At 39.5% G+C, this 27150-nt stretch overlaps 7 non-coding genes across 7 annotated transcripts; all 7 read left to right on the forward strand.

Moving 5' to 3' along the window:
* The first annotated feature begins 4232 nt into the window (after positions 1–4232).
* TRNAS-GCU (transfer RNA serine (anticodon GCU)) lies at positions 4233–4314 on the forward strand. The gene has a single exon. It is a non-coding gene; the product is annotated as a tRNA-Ser (tRNA).
* Positions 4315–9556: 5242 nt separating this feature from the next.
* TRNAS-GCU (transfer RNA serine (anticodon GCU)) lies at positions 9557–9638 on the forward strand. Its single transcript has one exon. It is a non-coding gene; the product is annotated as a tRNA-Ser (tRNA).
* Positions 9639–14877: 5239 nt separating this feature from the next.
* On the forward strand, positions 14878–14959 carry TRNAS-GCU (transfer RNA serine (anticodon GCU)). Its single transcript has one exon. It is a non-coding gene; the product is annotated as a tRNA-Ser (tRNA).
* A 505-nt stretch (positions 14960–15464) lies between these two features.
* Positions 15465–15546, forward strand: TRNAL-AAG (transfer RNA leucine (anticodon AAG)). The gene has a single exon. It is a non-coding gene; the product is annotated as a tRNA-Leu (tRNA).
* Positions 15547–20199: 4653 nt separating this feature from the next.
* TRNAS-GCU (transfer RNA serine (anticodon GCU)) lies at positions 20200–20281 on the forward strand. The gene has a single exon. It is a non-coding gene; the product is annotated as a tRNA-Ser (tRNA).
* A 504-nt stretch (positions 20282–20785) lies between these two features.
* Positions 20786–20868, forward strand: TRNAL-AAG (transfer RNA leucine (anticodon AAG)). Its single transcript has one exon. It is a non-coding gene; the product is annotated as a tRNA-Leu (tRNA).
* A 4642-nt stretch (positions 20869–25510) lies between these two features.
* On the forward strand, positions 25511–25592 carry TRNAS-GCU (transfer RNA serine (anticodon GCU)). Its single transcript has one exon. It is a non-coding gene; the product is annotated as a tRNA-Ser (tRNA).
* The last annotated feature ends 1558 nt before the right edge of the window (positions 25593–27150 follow it).

Consider the following 27150-nt stretch of genomic DNA (forward strand, 5'->3'; position numbering starts at 1 on the left):
CTCGCTCAACTGTCGGTGAATGCTGCGTTACCCTGCATAGCCAGGTCACCACAGCGGGTGTCCACAGTGTTTGACCAAGTTACTATAGTTGTGAGCTTGTAGATGTGAGGTAGCGTGGCTGACCAGGCTAAACTGGCTAGATTTAGGCTCCAGTCTCTCTGGAGCCGTGGGCTTGAATCCCAACACTTTAAGTTTACTTGAACCAAATACTTTTGCAAAAAAGGTTCATGTAATAAATATTCATTAGGGTCGTGGTTGTGAGTATGACACTAATGGATAAAAGTGAGACTAACAATGCTTCAATTCCTGAGACTACCATTGTACTAACAGCCTGGGAGAGGTTTGAGCTGGATACAAGATACTTGCATGAGGGAACTAACTCGAAAGGGGAACTATCCACTGATGTTTTCTGTCGCTTGCTGAGTGAGTATGTTGACACAATGGATGCAAAAGATTGTTTTGTGTGTACACAGATTCCTGTTTCGGTACAAGAGGGGGTTACCTATCATAGACTGTCATTAACATATGGGATACGTTGTAGTCTGTTACTAACAAGATTCTATAACCAGGAAGAGATTCAATATATTTACTCAAATCATGATCTTGTGTTTTCTAATGTGCCTATCATAGAGGATGTGAGTGGGGTAGCTAAGTACTATAGCATAAAGTTAGTTAAAGGATTCTTTCAGACGACATTAACAATTAGTACATCTTATGCACACCACAATAATTTGACATGTTTGCTTACACCTGTAGAGAAAAGCTTTTTAGATCACACGGAAGAGAGAAGAAGGGCATTGAAGGGTAAACTAGAGAAAGGATTACAGCAACGGGCCTTTGCTAGTAGTGACGGTTATAGTGCAATTAGAGAACAAGGGAAGTTAGCTTTAGACGCACTACATGTAGGAAAGCTTTGCATATCCAAGACCAAATCATACTATGACAATGTGTTTGTGGGAATGAGTGAATGTAAGCGTGTGTTTTTGTTTCAGAGTAAATGGACGTTCATGTTAAATGGACAGGATCCAGCAATTCCCAGGATTTATTATATATGTGGACTTAATGCTTATTACCGTCTTCCAAAGGGATAGTATGGGACATGTTATTTGGGGATAGTTTTCCCAAAGATATATCAACTTGACGATTTGAAAAGGTTACCAAAATTGTCTGAATTACATCATACTAGACATAAGAAAGAGACTGCTGCTGGTGTAGTAGGAGACATATTTGGGACGATAATTTCTTCAGTGGGAGTCATTATGAACTCCATAAAGATTCAAAAGTTGTCTACTATTGAGGATAACATGCTGACAAACTTTTCAGGGGCTATACTCCTGATGGATACTGAACTTGCTGCGGAGGGGGCTATGACTCTTCAAAACAGGCTTGCTTTAGACATTCTTTTAGTGAAAAATGGCAGAGTTTGTAGATTGCTCAATGGGTGTAATTGTTGCGCTTACATACCAGATAATAGTAATGAGATTAGAAGAATGCTTACTAACTTGACTAGGGATAGTACGGACTTGAAGGATTTGAAAGATCCAGGTGTTTGGAAAAAGGTTGGGAAAGGATTTGCTTCAGTGGGAAATTGGATTAGTAACATTTGGCATGGGATATTGTCTAAAATAATACAGGGGATATTGATTGTTATAGATTGCTTATTTGGATCATGGGTGGCATGTAAAATTAGTAAAAGAATAAAATTGAAGATGGCGAAAAATAATAGGAGGAGGGAAGAAAAACAAAGGGAAAAATTATTCAGGGCAAGATCAAAGGGGAAACCAAGAAGGGAAGAGATTGATATGAGGGAATTTTAGTATGTAAAATTAGTAGGGAATATTTGTGTGATGACAAGAGTCATCAGAGGAGGGATTGCTGGAGTGTGTCTTTTAAAATTAATATTAACATGAAAAGCTTACAATATATTGTGTAATGAAGCTGCATAAAAAATGTGTTAACGTAGAAATAATGCACACGTTTGAAATGTGCCCACGGGGAGTGGCTACCAATGTATACGAAGACTAATGAAAGTTATTAATGCTGAATTAATTATGTACTAATGTTTTTAATTTGTATTAACATATCAAAATTGGAGTTATGTATTAGGAGTTTGTTCATTAAGCAGTAGGCCTTAGTTTAGCGAAGGTCTGTGCCTAGCTGCCTGGTCTCATATTAAACTGTCTTTTTCTAACGTGCAATGTGCTATTTTCCTGAAGGACATGAAACTGTACTTTCCCAGAAGCTAGAGATGTGTGTAGCTGTAGTAAATTCTTTCTCATGGGACCCTACTTGCTCAAGGAGACATTCTTGCTGAATGCAACAGTGTAATTTGTAACAGGTGCAAGGCTGCCTGGAGTAGGAGAAAACAATGGAACTACTGACTGTAGCGTAAAATGTAACTTTTCTTACCTGACATTCCAACCGATGAAAACGTCAATACCATGGGCCAATCAACGACATGAGAACTGTGGTTTGTGTAAAACTCTGGTGAAGATTATTGGACAGAGATGGCGATGCACCAATGATTATCCATTGAGGAATTAGGAGTAAATTAGACAGTTTTGATTTAACCACATGACCCGAGGAGAAATCAGGCCTTTATTGGACATTCCACTCCAAGCCATTCTTTGCCATTCTACTGAGCCATTTAGGCCATTTCGTTTGAGACTTTGCCGTTTGTTCGCCCTGTTACTCTAAACCACCCTTTACTTATTCCTTACCTGATACTTACTTCTCCTCTATATGAGGGAAGTTCTTGTTCCTTAGCTGTGCCATACTGATACTTTGCCCTGTCCTTTCTTTGCTGATGATGCAAACGACTGATGTCCCGAGGACGAAGACTGACGCTGTTTGCTGATCCGTTGGATGGGTAACTATCTGATGAAAATTGTAATTGTCTGTTTGCCTTTTCTTTCTAGGTACCAACTGCTCTTTGATAGAGGCCATAGTTAGATGTTTTCCAAATTTGTGTTTGCTAAATTGTTTTGCATGAAGCCCAACATGCTGATGCTAATACGAGGTTATTTAAGGTGTTCACTAAAATCTGACGCAAATAGACAAATGACTGAGTTCTTGCTTTGTTGAACCATGCACTACTGAGACTTTGCTAAGTTGCTTCTTAATAATTATGTGTTAATACTGAGTGAATATTCTCTATGCATTGATTAATTGCGTTTCTAATTGCAAATCTGAAGAGTTACTAATGAGATGAATTGCTGATGAGATTAACAGAAATGACTTTAGATTGTAACCAGTAGGGAAATAAATATCCTAACACTTAACTAAATTGGTGTGGTTATTCATGACTGAAAGATCATGGTGTGTTCACTTTATTGACTCTCATTAAAGGTTATTGATTAGCATGCTGATTAGTTATTGCGATTGTTGTTGAGATATTGATCTATTGATTTGTGATGCCAAAAGACATCTCGTACTGGGAAGTCCCCGAACCTGGTCTAAAAGGTTCATCGACCTAGGCGTGTCTCCTTGTAAGTTTACTTATCAAGGCTCTGACGCGCCTTCACTAATAAAAAGTAATCTGATCGCTTGCTGCGGAGTCATCGTCAACAAAAACTACCAAAATATTACTTCAATGTATTGTAATTACGATTGCCTCAGTTTTATGCATTACGTGAGTAGTCGGACAGCAATTTATTTAGCGCAAAAATATTTCTAGTTGATGCACGTACGTTTTTAAACTGAAGTGTCATAGCTGTAGCGGCAATACTCCCAGTTTAGGTGGTTTTATAAACTAAGTTTTACTTTCTCCTACTTAAAACTTTTTGCAGAACAATGCACATTAAATGGGAAGGCAGTTTTCCTTAATTGTGTACTATTTGCTGCCTAATGTTGACATGTAAGCACACCACCAATAACTGACACCTAGAGACTCGAAAGCGCCATACCAGTACAATATTTGTATGATATTGCACTTTAAATCCACGTACAACTGAATTAAAGCAATCTTAGCTCATTTGAGGGTAGTGTGATAGTACATCACATATGGATAGAACACGTTTGGAAAGTGTAATTTTCATGATTACATTACATTTAACATATAAATTCAAGCTGAAGTAGGGATGGACAACAAGGTCGTATAGAGCAAAGCTGAAGACAACAAGTTACCATAACAATCTGTAAATATATGCTCTTTATTATGTTTAGACAACTATCACCTAATAGAACACATTTTGGCTACCATATTTTGTACTCCTGAAACATGGTATTTTGAAGACGAGGTGGCCGAGTGGTAAAGGCGATGGACTGCTAATCCATTGTGCTCTGCACGCGTGGGTTCGAATCCCATCCTCGTCGGTTTATTGTTCTGTCTTTAGTTTTTAGTATGTGGTAGGGCTGGGTTAACCCTATTTTATGTGAAAGTTAAATGACATATCCCATGGTATTTCCAGCAGTACAACGGCTCAGTTTGGAAACACCGCTCAGTTGAGTACTGTGCTTAGGCATTACTGTAAACAGCGCCAGCCGGGTTCTGCTCATGAATCACAAAATCTTTCCTGAGGCGGAGGGTTGGTAAATTGAGGGACGTAGATAGTTTGATTCCTTATCCTTAAAGAAAGAGAAGCAGCGCGTGCGGGACGCCAATGTAAGGGTTGTCTTCCTACGGACTCTCAGGACTGGCGCTCCCTGACACCTCCCATGGCCCGGGGCCAATCCTGACCTACTGAATGTATCACGTGTCTGCTGCTGTTGGCGTTGACTTTCCTAGGATCACTTCACAGGCTATACACCCTTATTCTTCAACTCCACTATACAACAGAACATCTCACTTCAGAAAGCTTACAGAAAGCTGTTTGCACAGGGTAGTGTGGCCGAGCAGTCTAAGGTACTGGATTAAGGCTCCAGTCTCTTTGGAGGTGTGGGTTTGAATCCCACCGCTGCCAGTATTTTTCAACTCACAAACGTATTTTGTCTGCATCAGTGTCTCACTCTCTGCCTTCTGCACCTACGATCCACATAGCGAGAGGTGAGACTATGTAAAGTGTGACGTATATATATATAAGGGTAGCCAGACAGTGGGACCGAGCCTTCTTATTTTAAAAAACCACAACCTAAGGTGACAAGAATTGTATCGGTAAACAAACCAGCTGTCTTGAAGTCTAACTATAGAGGCGACGAGAGGGGTCACTTTTATGCTGAAAGTTCAGTGAGTGTAAACAGTAGAACGCTGTGTCATACGTTTCCTTGCAGTGATGACAGCTCGCGTTTCTAACGCAGAGAGCAAACATACAATGGTGAAGAGGAATAAATAAGGAAAGACATATATTATATGCAGACAGTTATTATACTTTGCTTTTCACCTGTAACTCGCTCAACTGTCGGTGAATGCTGCGTTACCCTGCATAGCCAGGTCACCACAGCGGGTGTCCACAGTGTTTGACCAAGTTACTATAGTTGTGAGCTTGTAGATGTGAGGTAGCGTGGCTGACCAGGCTAAACTGGCTAGATTTAGGCTCCAGTCTCTCTGGAGCCGTGGGCTTGAATCCCAACACTTTAAGTTTACTTGAACCAAATACTTTTGCAAAAAAGGTTCATGTAATAAATATTCATTAGGGTCGTGGTTGTGAGTATGACACTAATGGATAAAAGTGAGACTAACAATGCTTCAATTCCTGAGACTACCATTGTACTAACAGCCTGGGAGAGGTTTGAGCTGGATACAAGATACTTGCATGAGGGAACTAACTCGAAAGGGGAACTATCCACTGATGTTTTCTGTCGCTTGCTGAGTGAGTATGTTGACACAATGGATGCAAAAGATTGTTTTGTGTGTACACAGATTCCTGTTTCGGTACAAGAGGGGGTTACCTATCATAGACTGTCATTAACATATGGGATACGTTGTAGTCTGTTACTAACAAGATTCTATAACCAGGAAGAGATTCAATATTTTTACTCAAATCATGATCTTGTGTTTTCTAATGTGCCTATCATAGAGGATGTGAGTGGGGTAGCTAAGTACTATAGCATAAAGTTAGTTAAAGGATTCTTTCAGACGACATTAACAATTAGTACATCTTATGCACACCACAATAATTTTACATGTTTGCTTACACCTGTAGAGAAAAGCTTTTTAGATCACACGGAAGAGAGAAGAAGGGCATTGAAGGGTAAACTAGAGAAAGGATTACAGCAACGGGCCTTTGCTAGTAGTGACGGTTATAGTGCAATTAGAGAACAAGGGAAGTTAGCTTTAGACGCACTACATGTAGGAAAGCTTTGCATATCCAAGACCAAATCATACTATGACAATGTGTTTGTGGGAATGAGTGAATGTAAGCGTGTGTTTTTGTTTCAGAGTAAATGGACGTTCATGTTAAATGGACAGGATCCAGCAATTCCCAGGATTTATTATATATGTGGACTTAATGCTTATTACCGTCTTCCAAAGGGATAGTATGGGACATGTTATTTGGGGATAGTTTTCCCAAAGATATATCAACTTGACGATTTGAAAAGGTTACCAAAATTGTCTGAATTACATCGTACTAGACATAAGAAAGAGACTGCTGCTGGTGTAGTAGGAGACATATTTGGGACGATAATTTCTTCAGTGGGAGTTATTATGAACTCCATAAAGATTCAAAAGTTGTCTACTATTGAGGATAACATGCTGACAAACTTTTCAGGGGCTATACTCCTGATGGATACTGAACTTGCTGCGGAGGGGGCTATGACTCTTCAAAACAGGCTTGCTTTAGACATTCTTTTAGTGAAAAATGGCAGAGTTTGTAGATTGCTCAATGGGTGTAATTGTTGCGCTTACATACCAGATAATAGTAATGAGATTAGAAGAATGCTTACTAACTTGACTAGGGATAGTACGGACTTGAAGGATTTGAAAGAACCAGGTGTTTGGAAAAAGGTTGGGAAAGGATTTGCTTCAGTGGGAAATTGGATTAGTAACATTTGGCATGGGATATTGTCTAAAATAATACAGGGGATATTGATTGTTATAGATTGCTTATTTGGATCATGGGTGGCATGTAAAATTAGTAAAAGAATAAAATTGAAGATGGCGAAAAATAATAGGAGGAGGGAAGAAAAACAAAGGGAAAAATTATTCAGGGCAAGATCAAAGGGGAAACCAAGAAGGGAAGAGATTGATATGAGGGAATTTTAGTATGTAAAATTAGTAGGGAAGATTTGTGTGATGACAAGATTCATCAGAGGAGGGATTTCTGGAGTGTGTCTTTTAAAATTAATATTAACATGAAAAGCTTACAATATATTGTGTAATGAAGCTGCATAAAAAATGTGTTAACGTAGAAATAATGCACACGTTTGAAATGTGCCCACGGGGAGTGGCTACCAATGTATACGAAGACTAATGAAAGTTATTAATGCTGAATTAATTATGTACTAATGTTTTTAATTTGTATTAACATATCAAAATTGGAGTTATGTATTAGGAGTTTGTTCATTAAGCAGTAGGCCTTAGTTTAGCGAAGGTCTGTGCCTAGCTGCCTGGTCTCATATTAAACTGTCTTTTTCTAACGTGCAATGTGTTATTTTCCTGAAGGACATGAAACTGTACTTTCCCAGAAGCTAGAGATGTGTGTAGCTGTAGTAAATTCTTTCTCATGGGACCCTACTTGCTCAAGGAGACATTCTTGCTGAATGCAACAGTGTAATTTGTAACAGGTGCAAGGCTGCCTGGAGTAGGAGAAAACAATGGAACTACTGACTGTAGCGTAAAATGTAACTTTTCTTACCTGTCATTCCAACCGATGAAAACGTCAATAACATGGGCCAATCAACGACATGAGAACTGTGGTTTGTGTAAAACTCGGGTGAAGATTATTGGACAGAGATGGCGATGCACCAATGATTATCCATTGAGGAATTAGGAGTAAATTAGACAGTTTTGATTTAACCACATGACCAGAGGAGAAATCAGGCATTTATTGGACATTCCACTCCAAGCCATTCTTTGCCATTCTACTGAGCCATTTAGGCCATTTCGTTTGAGACTTTGCCGTTTGTTCGCCCTGTTACTCTAAACCACCCTTTACTTATTCCTTACCTGATACTTACTTCTCCTCTATATGAGGGAAGTTCTTGTTCCTTAGCTATGCCATACTGATACTTTGCCCTGTCCTTTCTTTGCTGATGATGCAAACGACTGATGTCCCGAGGACGAAGACTGACGCTGTTTGCTGATCCGTTGGATGGGTAACTATCTGATGAAAATTGTAATTGTCTGTTTGCCTTTTCTTTCTAGGTACCAACTGCTCTTTGATAGAGGCCATAGTTAGATGTTTTCCAAATTTGTGTTTGCTAAATTGTTTTGCATGAAGCCCAACATGCTGATGCTAATACGAGGTTATTTAAGGTGTTCACTAAAATCTGACGCAAATAGACAAATGACTGAGTTCTTGCTTTGTTGAACCATGCACTACTGAGACTTTGCTAAGTTGCTTCTTAATAATTATGTGTTAATACTGAGTGAATATTCTCTATGCATTGATTAATTGCGTTTCTAATTGCAAATCTGAAGAGTTACTAATGAGATGAATTGCTGATGAGATTAACAGAAATGACTTTAGATTGTAACCAGTAGGGAAATAAATATCCTAACACTTAACTAAATTGGTGTGGTTATTCATGACTGAAAGATCATGGTGTGTTCACTTCATTGACTCTCATTAAAAGTTATTGATTAGCATGCTGATTAGTTATTGCGATTGTTTTTGAGATATTGATCTATTGATTTGTGATGCCAAAAGACATCTCGTACTGGGAAGTCCCCGAACCTGGTCTAAAAGGTTAATCGACCTAGGCGTGTCTCCTTGTAAGTTTACTTATCAAGGCTCTGACGTGCCTTCACTAATAAAAAGTAATCTGATCGCTTGCTGCGGAGTCATCGTCAACAAAAACTACCAAAATATTACTTCAATGTATTGTAATTACGACTGCCTCAGTTTTATGCATTACGTGAGTAGTCGGACAGCAATTTATTTATTGCAAAAATATTTCTTGTTGATGCACGTATGTTTTTAAACTGAAGTGTCATAGCTGTAGCGGCAATACTCCCAGTTTAGGTGGTTTTATAAACTAAGTTTTACTTTCCCCTACTTAAAACTTTTTGCAGAACAATGCACATTAAATGGGAAGGCAGTTTTCCTTAATTGTGTACTATTTGCTGCCTAATGTTGACATGTAAGCACACCACCAATAACTGACACCTAGAGACTCGAAAGGGCCATACCAGTACAATATTTGTATGATATTGCACTTTAAATCTACGTACAACTGAATTAAAGCAATCTTAGCTCATTTGAGGGTAGTGTGATAGTACATCACATATGGATAGAACACGTTTGGAAAGTGTAATTTTCATGATTACATTACATTTAACATATAAATTCAAGCTGAAGTAGGGATGGACAACAAGGTCGTATAGAGCAAAGCTGAAGACAAGAAGTTACCATAACAATCTGTAAATATATGCTCTTTATTATGTTTAGACAACTATCACCTAATAGAACACATTTTGGCTACCATATTTTGTACTCTTGAAACATGGTGTTTCGAAGACGAGGTGGCCGAGTGGTTAAGGCGATGGACTGCTAATCCATTGTGCTCTGCACACGTGGGTTCGAATCCCATCCTCGTTGGTTTATTGTTCCGTCTTTAGATTTTAGTATGTGGTAGGGCTGAGTTAACCCTATTTTATGTGAAAGTTAAATGACATATCCCATGGTATTTCCGGCAGTACAACGGCTCAGTTTGGAAACACCGCTCAGTTGAGTACTGTGCTTAGGCATTACTGTAAACAGCGCCAGCCGGGTTCTGCTCATGAATCACAAAATCTTTCCTGAGGCGGAGGGTTGGTAAGTTGAGGGACGTAGATAGTTTGATTCCTTATCCTTAAAAAAAGAGAAGCAGCGCGTGCGGGACGCCAATGTAAGGGTTGTCTTCCTACGGACTCTCAGGACTGGCGCTCCCTGACACCTCCAATGGCCCGGGGCCAATCCTGACCTACTGAATGTATCACGTGCCTGCTGCTGTTGGCGTTGACTTTCCTAGGATCACTTCACAGGCTATACATCCTTATTCTTCAACTCCCCTATATAACAGAACATCTCACTTCAGAAAGCTTACAGAAGGATGTTTGCACAGGGTAGTGTGGCCGAGTGGTCTAAGGTGCTGGTTTAAGGCTCCAGTCTCTTTGGAGGTGTGGGTTTGAATCCCACTGCTGCCAGTATTTTTCAACTCACAAACGTATTTTGTCTGCATCAGTGTCTCACTCTCTGCCTTCTGCACCTACGATCCACATAGCGAGAGGTGAGACTATGTAAAGTGGTGACGTATATATATAAGGGTAGCCAGACAGTGGGACCGAGCCTTCTTATTTTAAAAAACCACAACCTAAGGTGACAAGAATTGTATCGGTAAACAAACCAGCTGTCTTGAAGTCTAACTATAGAGGCGACGAGAGGGGTCACTGTGATGCTGAAAGTTCAGTGAGTGTAAACAGTAGAACGCTGTGTCATACGTTTCCTTGCAGTGATGACAGCTCGCGTTTCTAACGCAGAGAGCAAACATACAATGGGGAAGAAGAATAAATAAGGAAAGACATATTATATGCAGACAGTTATTATACTTTGCTTTTCACCTGTAACTCGCTCAACTGTCGGTGAATGCTGCGTTACCATGCATAGCCAGGTCACCACAGCGGGTGTCCACAGTGTTTGACCAAGTTACTATAGTTGTGAGCTTGTAGATGTGAGGTAGCGTGGCTGAACAGGCTAAACTGGCTAGATTTAGGCTCCAGTCTCTCTGGAGCCGTGGGCTTGAATCCCAACACTTTAAGTTTACTTGAACCAATTACTTTTGCAAAAAATGTTCATGTAATAAATATTCATTAGGGTCGTGGTTGTGAGTATGACACTAATGGATAAAAGTGAGACTAACAATGCTACAATTCCTGAGACTACCACTGCACTAACAGCCTGGGAGAGGTTTGAGCTGGATACAAGATACTTGCATGAGGGAACTAACTCGAAAGGGGAACTATCCACTGATGTTTTCTTTCGCTTGCTGAGTGAGTATGTTGACACAATGGATGCAAAAGATTGTTTTGAGTGTACACAGATTCCTGTTTTGGTACAAGAGGGGGTTACCTATCATAGACTGTCATTAACATATGGGATACGTTGTAGTCTGTTACTAACAAGATTCTATAACCAGGAAGAGATTCAATATTTTTACTCAAATCATGATCTTGTGTTTTCTAATGTGCCTATCATAGAGGATGTGAGTGGGGTAGCTAAGTACTATAGCATAAAGTTAGTTAAAGGATTCATTCAGGCGACATTAACAATTAGTACATCTTATGCACACCACAATAATTTGACATGTTTGCTTACACCTGTAGAGAAAAGCTTTTTAGATCACACGGAAGAGAGAAGAAGGGCATTGAAGGGTAAACTAGAGAAAGGATTACAGCAACGGGCCTTTGCTAGTAGTGACGGTTATAGTGCAATTAGAGAACAAGGGAAGTTAGCTTTAGACGCACTACATGTAGGAAAGCTTTGCATATCCAAGACCAAATCATACTATGACAATGTGTTTGTGGGAATGAGTGAATGTAAGCGTGTGTTTTTGTTTCAGAGTAAATGGACGTTCATGTTAAATGGACAGGATCCAGCAATCCCCGGGATTTATTATATATGTGGACTTAATGCTTATTACCGTCTTCCAAAGGGATAGTATGGGACATGTTATTTGGGGATAGTTTTCCCAAAGATATTTCAACTTGACGATTTGAAAAGGTTACCAAAATTGTCTGAATTACATCGTACTAGACATAAGAAAGAGACTGCTGCTGGTGTAGTAGGAGACATATTTGGGACGATAATTTCTTCAGTGGGAGTTATTATGAACTCCATAAAGATTCAAAAGTTGTCTACTATTGAGGATAACATGCTGACAAACTTTTCAGGGGCTATACTCCTGATGGATACTGAACTTGCTGCGGAGGGGGCTCTGACTCTTCAAAACAGGCTTGCTTTAGACATTCTTTTAGTGAAAAATGGCAGAGTTTGTAGATTGCTCAATGGGTGTCATTGTTGCGCTTACATACCAGATAATAGTAATGAGATTAGAAGTATGCTTACTAACTTGACTAGGGATAGTACGGACTTGAAGGATTTGAAAGAACCAGGTGTTTGGAAAAAGGTTGGGAAAGGATTTGCTTCAGTGGGAAATTGGATTAGTAACTTTTGGCATGGGATATTGTCTAAAATAATACAGGGGATATTGATTGTTATAGATTGCTTATTTGGATCATGGGTGGCATGTAAAATTAGTAAAAGAATAAAATTGAAGATGGCGAAAAATAATAGGAGGAGGGAAGAAAAACAAAGGGAAAAATTATTCAGGGCAAGATCAAAGGGGAAACCAAGAAGGGAAGAGATTGATATGAGGGAATTTTAGTATGTAAAATTAGTAGTGAAGATTTGTGTGATGACAAGAGTCATCAGAGGAGGGATTGCTGGAGTGTGTCTTTTAAAATTAATATTAACATGAAGAGCTTACAATATATTGTGTAGTGAAGATGCATAAAAAATGTGTTAACGTAGAAATAATGCACACGTTTGAAATGTGCCCACGGGGAGTGGCTACCAATGTATACGAAGACTAATGAAAGTTATTAATGCTGAATTAATTATGTACTAATGTTTTTAATTTGTATTAACATATCAAAATTGGAGTTATGTATTAGGAGTTTGTTCATTAAGCAGTAGGCCTTAGTTTAGCGAAGGTCTGTGCCTAGCTGCCTGGTCTCATTTTGAACTGTCTTTTTCTAACGTGCAATGTGCTATTTTCCTGAAGGACATGAAACTGTACTTTCCCAGAAGCTAGATATGTGTGTAGCTGTAGTAAATTCTTTCTCATGGGACCCTACTTGCTCAAGGAGACATTCTTGCTCAATGCAACAGTGTAATTTGTAACAGGTGCAAGGCTGCCTGGAGTAGGAGAAAACAATGGAACTACTGACTGTAGCGTAAAATGTAACTTTTATTACCTGACATTCCAACCGATGAAAACGTCAATAACATGGGCCAATCAACGACATGAGAACTGTGGTTTGTGTAAATCTCTGGTGAAGATTATTGGACAGAGATGGCGATGCACCAATGATTATCCATTGAGGAATTAGGAGTAAATTAGACAGTTTTGATTTAACCACATGACCCGAGGAGAAATCAGGCATTTATTGGACATTCCACCTCAGGCCATTCTTTGCCATTCTACTGAGCCATTTAGGCCATTTCGTTTGAGACTTTGCCGTTTGTTCGCCCTGTTACTCTAAACCACCCTTTACTTATTCCTTACCTGATACTTACTTCTACTCTATATGAGGGAAGTTCTTGTTCCTTAGCTATGCCATACTGATACTTTGCCCTGTCATTTCTTTGCTGATGATGCAAACGACTGATGTCCCGAGGACGAAGACTGACGCTGTTTGCTGATCCGTTGGATGGGTAACTATCTGATGAAAATTGTAATTGTCTGTTTACCTTTTCTTTCTAGGTACCAACTGATCTTTGATAGAGGCCATAGTTAGATGTTTTCCAAATTTGTGTTTGCTAAATTGTTTTGCATGAAGCCCAACATGGTGATGCTAATACGAGGTTATTTAAGGTGTTCACTAAAATCTGACGCAAATAGACAAATGACTGAGTTCTTGCTTTGTTGAACCATGCACTACTGAGACTTTGCTAAGTTGCTTCTTAATAATTATGTATTAATACTGAGTGAATATTCTCTATGCATTGATTAATTGCGTTTCTAATTGCAAATCTGAAGAGTTACTAATGAGATGAATTGCTGATGAGATTAACAGAAATGACTTTAGATTGTAACCAGTAGGGAAATAAATATCCTAACACTTAACTAAATTGGTGTGGTTATTCATGACTGAAAGATCATGGTGTGTTCACTTTATTGACTCTCATTAAAGGTTATTGATTAGCATGCTGATTAGTTATTGCGATTGTTGTTGAGATATTGATCTATTGATTTGTGATGCCAAAAGACATCTCGTACTGGGAAGTCCCCGAACCTGGTCTAAAAGGTTCATCGACCTAGGCGTGTCTCCTTGTAAGTTTACTTATCAAGGCTCTGACGCGCCTTCACTAATAAAAAGTAATCTGATCGCTTGCTGCGGAGTCATCGTCAACAAAAACTACCAAAATATTACTTCAATGTATTGTAATTACGACTGCCTCAGTTTTATGCATTACGTGAGTAGTCGGACAGCAATTTATTTAGCGCAAAAATATTTCTTGTTGATGCACGTACGTTTTTAAACTGAAGTGTCATAGCTATAGCGGCAATACTCCCAGTTTAGGTGGTTTTATAAACTAAGTTTTACTTTCTCCTACTTAAAACTTTTTGCAGAACAATGCACATTAAATGGGAAGGCAGTTTTCCTTAATTGTGTACTATTTGCTGCCTAATGTTGACATGTAAGCACACCACCAATAACTGACACCTAGAGACTCGAAAGCGCCATACCAGTACAATATTTGTATGATATTGCACTTTAAATCCACGTACAACTGAATTAAAGCAATCTTAGCTCATTTGAGGGTAGTGTGATAGTACATCACATATGGATAGAACACGTTTGGAAAGTGTAATTTTCATGATTACATTACATTTAACATATAAATTCAAGCTGAAGTAGGGATGGACAACAAGGTCGTATAGAGCAAAGCTGAAGACAACAAGTTACCATAACAATCTGTAAATATATGCTCTTTATTATGTTTAGACAACTATCACCTAATAGAACACATTTTGGCTACCATATTTTGTACTCCTGAAACGTGGTGTTTTGAAGACGAGGTGGCCGAGTGGTTAAGGCAATGGACTGCTAATCTATTGTGCTCTGCACGCGTGGGTTCGAATCCCATCTTCGTCGGTTTATTGTTACGTCTTTAGTTTTTAGTATGTGGTAGGGCTGGGTTAACCCTATTTTATGTGAAAGTTAAATGACATATCCCATGGTATTTCCGGCAGTACAACGGCTCAGTTTGGAAACAACGCTCAGTTGAGTACTGTGCTTAGGCATTATTGTAAACAGCGCCAGCCGGGTTCTGCTCATGAATCACAAAATCTTTCCTGAGGCGGAGGGTTTGTAAGTTGAGGGACGTAGATAGTTTGATTCCTTATCCTTAAAGAAAGAGAAGCAGCGCGTGCGGGACGCCAATGTTAGGGTTGTCTTCCTGCGGACTCTCAGGACTGGTGCTCCCTGACACCTCCCATGGCCCGGGGCCAATCCTGACCTACTGAATGTATCACGTGCCTGCTGCTGTTGGCGTTGACTTTCCTAGGATCACTTCACAGGCTATACACCCTTATTCTCCAACTCCCCTAAACAACAGAACATCTCACTTCAGAAATCTTACAGAAACAAATTTGCACAGGGTAGTGTGGCCGAGCGGTCTAAGGCGCTGGATTAAGGCTCTAGTCTCTTTGGAGGCGTGGGTTCGAATCTCACCGCTGCCAGTATTTCTCAACTCACAAACGTATTTTGTCTGCATCAGTGTCTCACTCTCTGCCTTCTGCACCTACGATCCACATAGCGAGAGGTGAGACTATGTAAAGTGGTGACGTATATATATAAGGGTAGCCAGACAGTGGGACCGAGCCTTCTTATTTTAAAAAACCACAACCTAAGGTGACAAGAATTGTATCGGTAAACAAACCAGCTGTCTTGAAGTCTAACTATAGAGGCGACGAGAGGGGTCACTGTGATGCTGAAAGTTCAGAAAGTGTAAACAGTAGAACGCTGTGTGATACGTTTTCTTGCAGTGATGACAGCTCGCGTTTCTAAAGCAGAGAGCAAACATACAATGGGGAAGAAGAATAAATAAGGAAAGACATATATTATATGCAGACAGTTATTATACTTTGCTTTTCACCTGTAACTCGCTCAACTGTCGGTGAATACTGCGTTACCCTGCATAGCCAGGTCACCACAGCGGGTGTCCACAGTGTTTGGCCAAGTTACTATAGTTGTGAGCTTGTAGATGTGAGGTAGGGTGGCTGAGCAGGCTAAACTGGCTAGATTTAGGCTCCAGTCTCTCTGGAGCCGTGGGCTTGAATCCCAACACTTTAAGTTTACTTGAACCAAATACTTTTGCAAAAAAGGTTCATGTAATAAATATTCATTAGGGTCGTGGTTGTGAGTATGACACTAATGGATAAAAGTGGGACTAACAATGCTACAATTCCTGAGACTACCACTGCACTAACAGCCTGGGAGATGTTTGAGCTGGATACAAGATACTTGCATGAGGGAACTAACTCGAAAGGGGAACTATCCACTGATGTTTTCTATCGCTTGCTGAGTGAGTATGTTGACACAATGGATGCAAAAGATTGTTTTGTGTGTACACAGATTCCTGTTTCGGTACAAGAGGGGGTTACCTATCATAGACTGTCATTAACATATGGGATACGTTGTAGTCTGTTACTAACAAGATTCTATAACCAGGAAGAGATTCAATATTTTTACTCAAATCATGATCTTGTGTTTTCTAATGTGCCTATCATAGAGATTGTGAGTGGGGTAGCTAAGTACTATAGCATAAAGTTAGTTAAAGGATTCTTTCAGGCGACATTAACAATTAGTACATCTTATGCACACCACAATAATTTGACATGTTTGCTTACACCTGTAGAGAAAAGCTTTTTAGATCACACGGAAGAGAGAAGAAGGGCATTGAAGGGTAAACTAGAGAAAGGATTACAGCAACGGGCCTTTGCTAGTAGTGACGGTTATAGTGCAATTAGAGAACAAGGGAAGGTAGCTTTAGACGCACTACATGTAGGAAAGCTTTGCATATCCAAGACCAAATCATACTATGACAATGTGTTTGTGGGAATGAGTGAATGTAAGCGTGTGTTTTTGTTTCAGAGTAAATGGACGTTCATGTTAAATGGACAGGATCCAGCAATCCCCGGGATTTATTATATATGTGGACTTAATGCTTATTACCGTCTTCCAAAGGGATAGTATGGGACATGTTATTTGGGGATAGTTTTCCCAAAGATATATCAACTTGACGATTTGAAAAGGTTACCAAAATTGTCTGAATTACATCGTACTACACATAAGAAAGAGACTGCTGCTGGTGTAGTAGGAGACATATTTGGGACGATAATTTCTTCAGTGGGAGTTATTATGAACTCCATAAAGATTCAAAAGTTGTCTACTATTGGGGATAACATGCTGACAAACTTTTCAGGGGTTATACTCCTGATGGATACTGAACTTGCTGCGGAGGGGGCTATGACTCCTCAAAACAGGCTTGCTTTAGACATTCTTTTAGTGAAAAATGGCAGAGTTTGTAGATTGCTCAATGGGTGTAATTGTTGCGCTTACATACCAGATAATAGTAATGAGATTAGAAGTATGCTTACTAACTTGACTAGGGATAGTACGGACTTGAAGGATTTGAAAGAACCAGGGGTTTGGAAAAAGGTTGGGAAAGGATTTGCTTCAGTGGGAAATTGGATTAGTAACATTTGGCATGGGATATTGTCTAAAATAATACAGGGGATATTGATTGTTATAGATTGCTTATTTGGATCATGGGTGGCATGTAAAATTAGTAAAAGAATAAAATTGAAGATGGCGAAAAATAATAGGAGGAGGGAAGAAAAACAAAGGCAAAAAATATTCAGGGCAAGATCAAAGGGGAAACCAAGAAGGGAAGAGATTGATATGAGGGAATTTTAGTATGTAAAATTAGTAGGGAAGATTTGTGTGATGACAAGAGTCATCAGAGGAGGGATTGCTGGAGTGTGTCTTTTAAAATTAATATTAACATGAAAAGCTTACAATATATTGTGTAATGAAGCTGCATAAAAAATGTGTAACGTAGAAATAATGCACACGTTTGAAATGTGCCCACGGGGAGTGGCTACCAATGTATACGAAGACTAATGAAAGTTATTAATGCTGAATTAATTATGTACGAATGTTTTTAATTTGTATTAACATATCAAAATTGGAGTTATGTATTAGGAGTTTGTTCATTAAGCAGTAGGCCTTAGTTTAGCGAAGGTCTGTGCCTAGCTGCCTGGTCTCATATTAAACTGTCTTTTTCTAACGTGCAATGTGCTATTTTCCTGAAGGACATGAAACTGTACTTTCCCAGAAGCTAGAGATGTGTGTAGCTGTAGTAAATTCTTTCTCATGGGACCCTACTTGCTCAAGGAGACATTCTTGCTGAATGCAACAGTGTAATTTGTAACAGGTGCAAGGCTGCCTGGAGTAGGAGAAAACAATGGAACTACTGACTATAGCGTAAAATGTAACTTTTCTTACCTGACATTCCAACCGATGAAAACGTCAATAACAGGGGCCAATCAACGACATGAGAACTGTGGTTTGTGTAAAACTCTGGTGAAGATTATTGGACAGAGATGGCGATGCACCAATGATTATCCATTGAGGAATTAGGAGTAAATTAGACAGTTTTGATTTAACCACATGACCCGAGGAGAAATCAGGCATTTATTGGACATTCCACTCCAAGCCAGTCTTTGCCATTCTACTGAGCCATTTAGGCCATTTTGTTTGAGACTTTGCCGTTTGATCGCCCTGTTACTCTAAACCACCCTTTACTTATTCCTTACCTGATACTTACTTCTACTCTATATGAGGGAAGTTCTTGTTCCTTAGCTATGCCATACTGATACTTTGCCCTGTCCTTTCTTTGCTGATGATGCAAACGACTGATGTCACGAGGACGAAGACTGACGCTGTTTGCTGATCCGTTGGATGGGTAACTATCTGATGAAAATTGTAATTGTCTGTTTGCCTTTTCTTTCTAGGTACCAACTGCTCTTTGATAGAGGCCATAGTTAGATGTTTTCCAAATTTGTGTTTGCTAAATTGTTTTGCATGAAGCCCAACATGCTGATGCTAATACGAGGTTATTTAAGGTGTTCACTAAAAACTGACGCAAATAGACAAATGACTGAGTTCTTGCTTTGTTGAACCATGCACTACTGAGACTTTGCTAAGTTGCTTCTTAATAATTATGTGTTAATACTGAGTGAATATTCTCTATGCATTGATTAATTGCGTTTCTAATTGCAAATCTGAAGAGTTACTAATGAGATGAATTGCTGATGAGATTAAAAGAAATGACTTTAGATTGTAACCAGTAGGGAAATAAATATCCTAACACTTAACTAAATTGGTGTGGGTATTCATGACTGAAAGATCATGGTGTGTTCACTTTATTGACTCTCATTAAAGGTTATTGATTAGCATGCTGATTAGTTATTGCGATTGTTGTTGAGATATTGATCTATTGATTTGTGATGCCAAAAGACATCTCGTACTGGGAAGTCCCCGAACCTGGTCTAAAAGGTTCATCGACCTAGGCGTGTCTCCTTGTAAGTTTACTTATCAAGGCTCTGACGAGCCTTCACTAATAAAAAGTAATCTGATCGCTTGCTGCGGAGTCATCGTCAACAAAAACTACCAAAATATTACTTCAATGTATTGTAATTACGACTGCCTCAGTTTTATGCATTACGTGAGTAGTCGGACAGCAATTTATTTAGCGCAAAAATATTTCTTGTTGATGCACGTACGTTTTTAAACTGAAGTGTCATAGCTGTAGCGGCAATACTCCCAGTTTAGGTGGTTTTATAAACTAAGTTTTACTTTCTCCTACTTAAAACATTTTGCAGAACAATGCACATTAAACGGGAAGGCAGTTTTCCTTAATTGTGTACTATTTGCTGCCTAATGTTGACATGTAAGCACACCACCAATAACTGACACCTAGAGACTCGAAAGCGCCATACCAGTACAATATTTGTATGATATTGCACTTTAAATCCACGTACAACTGAATTAAAGCAATCTAAGCTCATTTGATGGTAGTGTGATAGTACATCACATATGGTTAGAACACGTTTGGAAAGTGTAATTTTCATGATTACATTACATTTAACGTATAAATTCAAGCTGAAGTAGGGATGGACAACAAGGTCGTATAGAGCAAAGCTGAAGACAACAAGTTACCATAACAATCTGTAAATATATGCTCTTTATTATGTTTAGAAAACTATCACCTAATAGAACACATTTTGGCTACCATATTTTGTACTCCTGAAACATGGTGTTTTGAAGACGAGGTGGCCAAGTGGTTAAGGCGATGGACTGCTAATCCTTTGTGCTCTGCACGCGTGGGTTCGAATCCCATCCTCATCGGTTTATTGTTCCGTCTTTAGTTTTTAGTATGTGGTAGGGCTGGGTTAACCCTATTTTATGTGAAAGTTAAATGACATATCCCATGGTATTTCCGGCAGTACAACGGCTCAGTTTGGAAACACTGCTCAGTTGAGTACTGTGCTTAGGCATTACTGTAAACAGCGCCAGCCGGGTTCTGCTCATGAATCACAAAATCTTTCCTGAGGCGGAGGGTTGGTAAGTTGAGGGACGTAGATAATTTGATTCCTTATCCTTAAAGAAAGAGAATCAGCGCGTGCGGGACGCCAATGTAAGGGTTGTCTTCCTACGGACTCTCAGGACTGGCGCTCCCTGACACCACCCATGGCCCGGGGCCAATCCTGACCTACTGAATGTATCACATGCCTGCTGCTGTTGGCGTTGACTTTCTTAGGATCACTTCACAGGCTATACACCCTTATTCTCCAAGTCCCCTATACAACAGAACATCTCACTTCAGAAAGCTTACAGAAACAGTTTTGCACAGGTTAGTGTGGCCGAGCGGTCTAAGGCACTGGATTAAGGCTCCAGTCTCTTTGGAGGCGTGGGTTCGAATCCCACCGCTGCCACTATTTTTCAACTCACAAACGTATTTTGTCTGCATCAGTGTCTCACTCTCTGCCTTCTGCACCTACGATCCACATAGCGAGAGGTGAGACTATGTAAAGTGGTGACGTATATATATAAGGGTAGCCAGACAGTGGGACCGAGCCTTCTTATTTTAAAAAACCACAACCTAAGGTGACAAGAATTGTATCGGTAAACAAACCAGCTGTCTTGAAGTCTAACTATAGAGGCGACGAGAGGGGTCACTGTGATGCTGAAAGTTCAGTGAGTGTAAACAGTAGAACGCTGTGTGATACGTTTCCTTGTAGTGATGACAGCTGGCGTTTCTAAAGCAGAGAGCAAACATACAATGGGGAAGAAGAATAAATAAGGAAAGACATATATTATATGAAGACAGTTATTATACTTTGCTTTTCACCTGTAACTCGCTCAACTGTCGGTGAATGCTGCGTTACCCCGCATAGCCAGGTCACCACAGCGGGTGTCCACAGTGTTTGGCCAAGTTACTATAGTTGTGAGCTTGTAGATGTGAGGTAGCGTGGCTGAGCAGGCTAAACTGGCTAGATTTAGGCTCCAGTCTCTCTGGAGCCGTGGGCTTGAATCCCAACACTTTAAGTTTACTTGAAAAAATACTTTTGCAAAAAAGGTTCATGTAATAAATATTCATTAGGGTCGTGGTTGTGAGTATGACACTAATGGATAAAAGTGGGACTAACAATGCTACAATTCCTGAGACTACCACTGCACTAACAGCCTGGGAGATGTTTGAGCTGGATACAAGATACTTGCATGAGGGAACTAACTCGAAAGGGGAACTATCCACTGATGTTTTCTATCGCTTGCTGAGTGAGTATGTTGACACAATGGATGCAAAAGATTGTTTTGTGTGTACACAGATTCCTGTTTCGGTACAAGAGGGGGTTACCTATCGTAGACTGTCATTAACATATGGGATACGTTGTAGTCTGTTACTAACAAGATTCTATAACCAGGAAGAGATTCAATATTTTTACTCAAATCATGATCTTGTGTTTTCTAATGTGCCTATCATAGAGGATGTGAGTGGGGTAGCTAAGTACTATAGCATAAAGGTAGTTAAAGGATTCTTTCAGGCAACATTAACAATTAGTACATCTTATGCACACCACAATAATTTGACATGTTTGCTTACACCTGTAGAGAAAAGCTTTTTAGATCACACGGAAGAGAAAAGAAGGGCATTGAAGGGTAAACTAGAGAAAGGATTACAGCAACGGGCCTTTGCTAGTAGTGACGGTTATAGTGCAATTAGAGAACAAGGGAAGTTAGCTTTAGACGCACTACATGTAGGAAAGCTTTGCATATCCAAGACCAAATCATACTATGACAATGTGTTTGTGGGAATGAGTGAATGTAAGCGTGTGTTTTTGTTTCAGAGTAAATGGACGTTCATGTTAAATAGACAGGATCCAGCAATCCCCGGGATTTATTATATATGTGGACCTAATGCTTATTACCGTCTTCCAAAGGGATAGTATGGGACATGTTATTTGGGGATAGTTTTCCCAAAGATATATCAACTTGACGATTTGAAAAGGTTACCAAAATTGTCTGAATTACATCGTACTAGACTTAAGAAAGAGACTGCTGCTGGTGTAGTAGGAGACATATTTGGGACGATAATTTCTTCAGTGGGAGTTATTATGAACTCCATAAAGATTCAAAAGTTGTCTACTATTGAGGATAACATGCTGACAAACTTTTCAGGGGCTATACTCCTGATGGATTCTGAACATGCTGCGGAGGGGGCTATGACTCTTCAAAACAGGCTTGCTTTAGACATTCTTTTAGTGAAAAATGGCAGAGTTTGTAGATTGCTCAATGGGTGTAATTGTTGCGCTTACATACCAGATAATAGTAATGAGATTAGAAGTATGCTTACTAACTTGACTAGGGATAGTACGGACTTGAAGGATTTGAAAGAACCAGGTGTTTGGAAAAAGGTTGGGAAAGGATTTGCTTCAGTGGGAAATTGGATTAGTAACATTTGGCATGGGATATTGTCTAAAATAATACAGGGGATATTGATTGTTATAGATTGCTTATTTGGATCATGGGTGGCATGTAAAATTAGTAAAAGAATAAAATTGAAGATGGCGAAAAATAATAGGAGGAGGGAAGAAAAACAAAGGGAAAAATTATTCAGGGCAAGATCAAAGGGGAAACCAAGAAGGGAAGAGATTGATATGAGGGAATTTTAGTATGTAAAATTAGTAGGGAAGATTTGTGTGATGACAAGAGTCATCAGAGGAGGGATTGCTGGAGTGTGTCTTTTAAAATTAATATTAACATGAAAAGCTTACAATATATTGTGTAATGAAGCTGCATAAAAAATGTGTTAACGTAGAAATAATGCACACGTTTGAAATGTGCCCACGGGGAGTGGCTACCAATGTATACGAAGACTAATGAAAGTTATTAATGCTGAATTAATTATGTACTAATGTTTTTAATTTGTATTAACATATCAAAATTGGAGTTATGTATTAGGAGTTGCAGTAGGCCTTAGTTTAGCGAAGGTCTGTGCCTAGCTGCCTGGTCTCATATTAAACTGTCTTTTTCTAACGTGCAATGTGCTATTTTGCTGAAGGACATGAAACTGTACTTTCCCAAAAGCTAGAGATGTGTGTAGCTGTAGTAAATTCTTTCTCATGGGACCCTACTTGCTCAAGGAGACATTCTTGCTGAATGCATTAGTGTAATTTGTAACAGGTGCAAGGCTGCCTGAAGTAGGAGAAAACAATGGAACTACTGACTGTAGCGTAAAATGTAACTTTTCTTACCTGACATTCCAACCGATGAAAACGTCAATAACATGGGCCAATCAACGACATGAGAACTGTGGTTTGTGTAAAACTCTGGTGAAGATTATTGGACGGAGATGGCGATGCACCAATGATTATCCATTGAGGAATTAGGAGTAAATTAGACAGTTTTGATTTAACCACATGACCCGAGGAGAAATCAGGCATTTATTGGACATTCCACTCCAAGCCATTCTTTGCCATTCTACTGAGCCATTTAGGCCATTTCGTTTGAGACTTTGCCGTTTGTTCGCCCTGTTACTCTAAACCACCCTTTACTTATTCCTTACCTGATACTTACTTCTCCTCTATATGAGGGAAGTTCTTGTTCCTTAGCTATGCCATACTGATACTTTGCCCTGTCCTTTCTTTGCTGATGATGCAAACGACTGATGTCCCGAGGACGAAGACTGACGATGTTTGCTGATCTGTTGGATGGGTAACTATCTGATGAAAATTGTAATTGTCTGTTTGCCTTTTCTTTCTAGGTACCAACGCTCTTTGATAGAGGCAATAGTTAGATGTTTTCCAAATTTGTGTTTGCTAAATTGTTTTGCATGAAGCCCAACATGCTGATGCTAATACGAGGTTATTTAAGGTGTTCACTAAAATCTGACGCAAATAGACAAATGACTGAGTTCTTGCTTTGTTGAACCATGCACTACTGAGACTTTGCTAAGTTGCTTCTTAATAATTATGTGTTAATACTGAGTGAATATTCTCTATGCATTGATTAATTGTGTTTCTAATTGCAAATCTGAAGAGTTACTAATGAGATGAATTGCTGATGAGATTAACAGAAATGACTTTAGATTGTAACCAGTAGGGAAATAAATATCCTAACACTTAACTAAATTGGTGTGGTTATTCATGACTGAAAGATCATGGTGTGTTCACTTTATTGACTCTCATTAAAGGTTATTGATTAGCATGCTGATTAGTTATTGCGATTGTTGTTGAGATATTGATCTATTGATTTGTGATGCCAAAAGACATCTCGTACTGGGAAGTCCCCGAATCTGGTCTAAAAGGTTCATGGACCTAGGCGTGTCTCCTTGTAAGTTTACTTATCAAGGCTCTGACTCGCCTTCACTAATAAAAAGTAATCTGATTGCTTGCTGCGGAGTCATCGTCAACAAAAACTACCAAAATATTACTTCAATGTATTGTAATTACGACTGCCTCAGTTTTATGCATTACGTGAGTATTCGGACAGCAATTTATTTAGCGCAAAAATATTTCTTGTTGATGCACGTTCGTTTTTAAACTGAAGTGTCATAGCTGTAGCGGCAATACTCCCAGTTTAGGTGGATTTATAAACTAAGTTTTACTTTCTCCTACTTAAAACTTTTTGCAGAACAATGCACATTAAATGGGAAGGCAGTTTTCCTTAATTGTGTACTATTTGCTGCCTAATGTTGACATGTAAGCACACCACCAATAACTGACACCTAGAGACTCGAAAGCGCCATACCAGTACAATATTTGTATGATATTGCACTTTAAATCCACGTACAACTGAATTAAAGCAATCTTAGCTCATTTGAGGGTAGTGTGATAGTACATCACATATGGATAGAACACGTTTGGAAAGTGTAATTTTCATGATTACATTACATTTAACATATAAATTCAAGCTGAAGTAGGGATGGACAACAAGGTCGTATAGAGCAAAGCTGAAGACAGCAAGTTACCATAACAATCTGTAAATATATGCTCTTTATTATGTTTAGACAACTATCACCTAATAGAACACATTTTGGCTACCATATTTTGTACTCCTGAAAGATGGTGCTTTGAAGACGAGGTGGCTGAGTGGTTAAGGCGATGGACTGCTAATCCATTGTGCTCTGCACGTGTGGGTTCGAATCCCATCCTTGTCGGTTTATTGTTCCGTCTTTAGTATGTGGTAGGGCTGGGTTAACCCTATTTTATGTGAAAGTTAAATGACATATCCCATGGTATTTCCGGCAGTACAACGGCTCAGTTTGGAAACACCGCTCAGTTGAGTACTGTGCTTAGGCATTACTGTAAACAGCGCCAGCCGGGTTCTGCTCATGAATCACAAAATCTTTCCTGAGGCGGAGGGTTGGTAAGTTGAGGGACGTAGATAATTTGATTCCTTATCCTTAAAGAAAGAGAAGCAGCGCGTGCGGGACGCCAATGTAAGGGTTGTCTTCCTACGGACTCTCAGGACTGGCGCTCCCTGACACCTCCCATGGCCCGGGGCCAATCCTGACCTACTGAATGTATCACGTGCCTGCTGCTGTTGGCGTTGACTTTCCTAGGATCACTTCACAGGCTATACACCCTTATTCTCCAAGTCCCCTATACAACAGAACATCTCACTTCAGAAAGCTTACAGAAACAGGTTTGCACAGGGTAGTGTGGCCGAGCGGTCTAAGGCGCTGGATTAAGTCTCCAGTCTCTTTGGAGTCTTGTGTTCGAATCCCACCGCTGCCAGTATTTTTCAACTCACAAACGTATTTTGTCTGCATCAGTGTCTCACTCTCTGCCTTCTGTACCTACGATCCACATAGCGAGAGGTGAGACTATGTAAAGTGGTGACGTATATATATAAGGGTAGCCAGACAGTGGGACCGAGCCTTCTTATTTTAAAAAACCACAACCTAAGGTGACAAGAATTGTATCGGTAAACAAACCAGCTGTGTTGAAGTCTAACTATAGAGGTGACGAGAGGGGTCACTGTGATGCTGAAAGTTCAGTGAGTGTAAACAGTAGAACGCTGTGTGATACGTTTCCTTGTAGTGATAACAGCTCGCGTTTCTAAAGCAGAGAGCAAACATACAATGGGGAAGAAGAATAAATAAGGAAAGACATATATTATATGAAGACAGTTATTATACTTTGCTTTTCACCTGTAACTCGCTCAACTGTCGGTGAATGCTGCGTTACCCCGCATAGCCAAGTCACTACAGCGGGTGTCCACAGTGTTTGGCCAAGTTACTATAGTTGTGAGCTTGTAGATGTGAGGTAGCGTGGCTGAGCAGGCTAAACTGGCTAGATTTAGGCTCCAGTCTCTCTGGAGCCGTGGGCTTGAATCCCAACACTTTAAGTTTACTTGAACCAAATACTTTTGCAAAAAAGGTTCATGTAATAAATATTCATTAGGGTCGTGGTTGTGAGTATGACACTAATGGATAAAAGTGGGACTAACAATGCTACAATTCCTGAGACTACCACTGCACTAACAGCCTGGGAGAGGTTTGAGCTGGATACAAGATACTTGCATGAGGGAACTAACTCGAAAGGGGAACTATCCACTGATGTTTTCTATCGCTTGCTGAGTGAGTATGTTGACACAATGGATGCAAAAGATTGTTTTGTGTGTACACAGATTCCTGTTTCGGTACAAGAGGGGGTTACCTATCATAGACTGTCATTAACATATGGGATACGTTGTAGTCTGTTACTAACAAG

Source organism: Pleurodeles waltl, chromosome 12 (genome assembly GCF_031143425.1).
Source record: "Pleurodeles waltl isolate 20211129_DDA chromosome 12, aPleWal1.hap1.20221129, whole genome shotgun sequence".
Lineage (NCBI taxonomy): Eukaryota > Metazoa > Chordata > Amphibia > Caudata > Salamandridae > Pleurodeles > Pleurodeles waltl.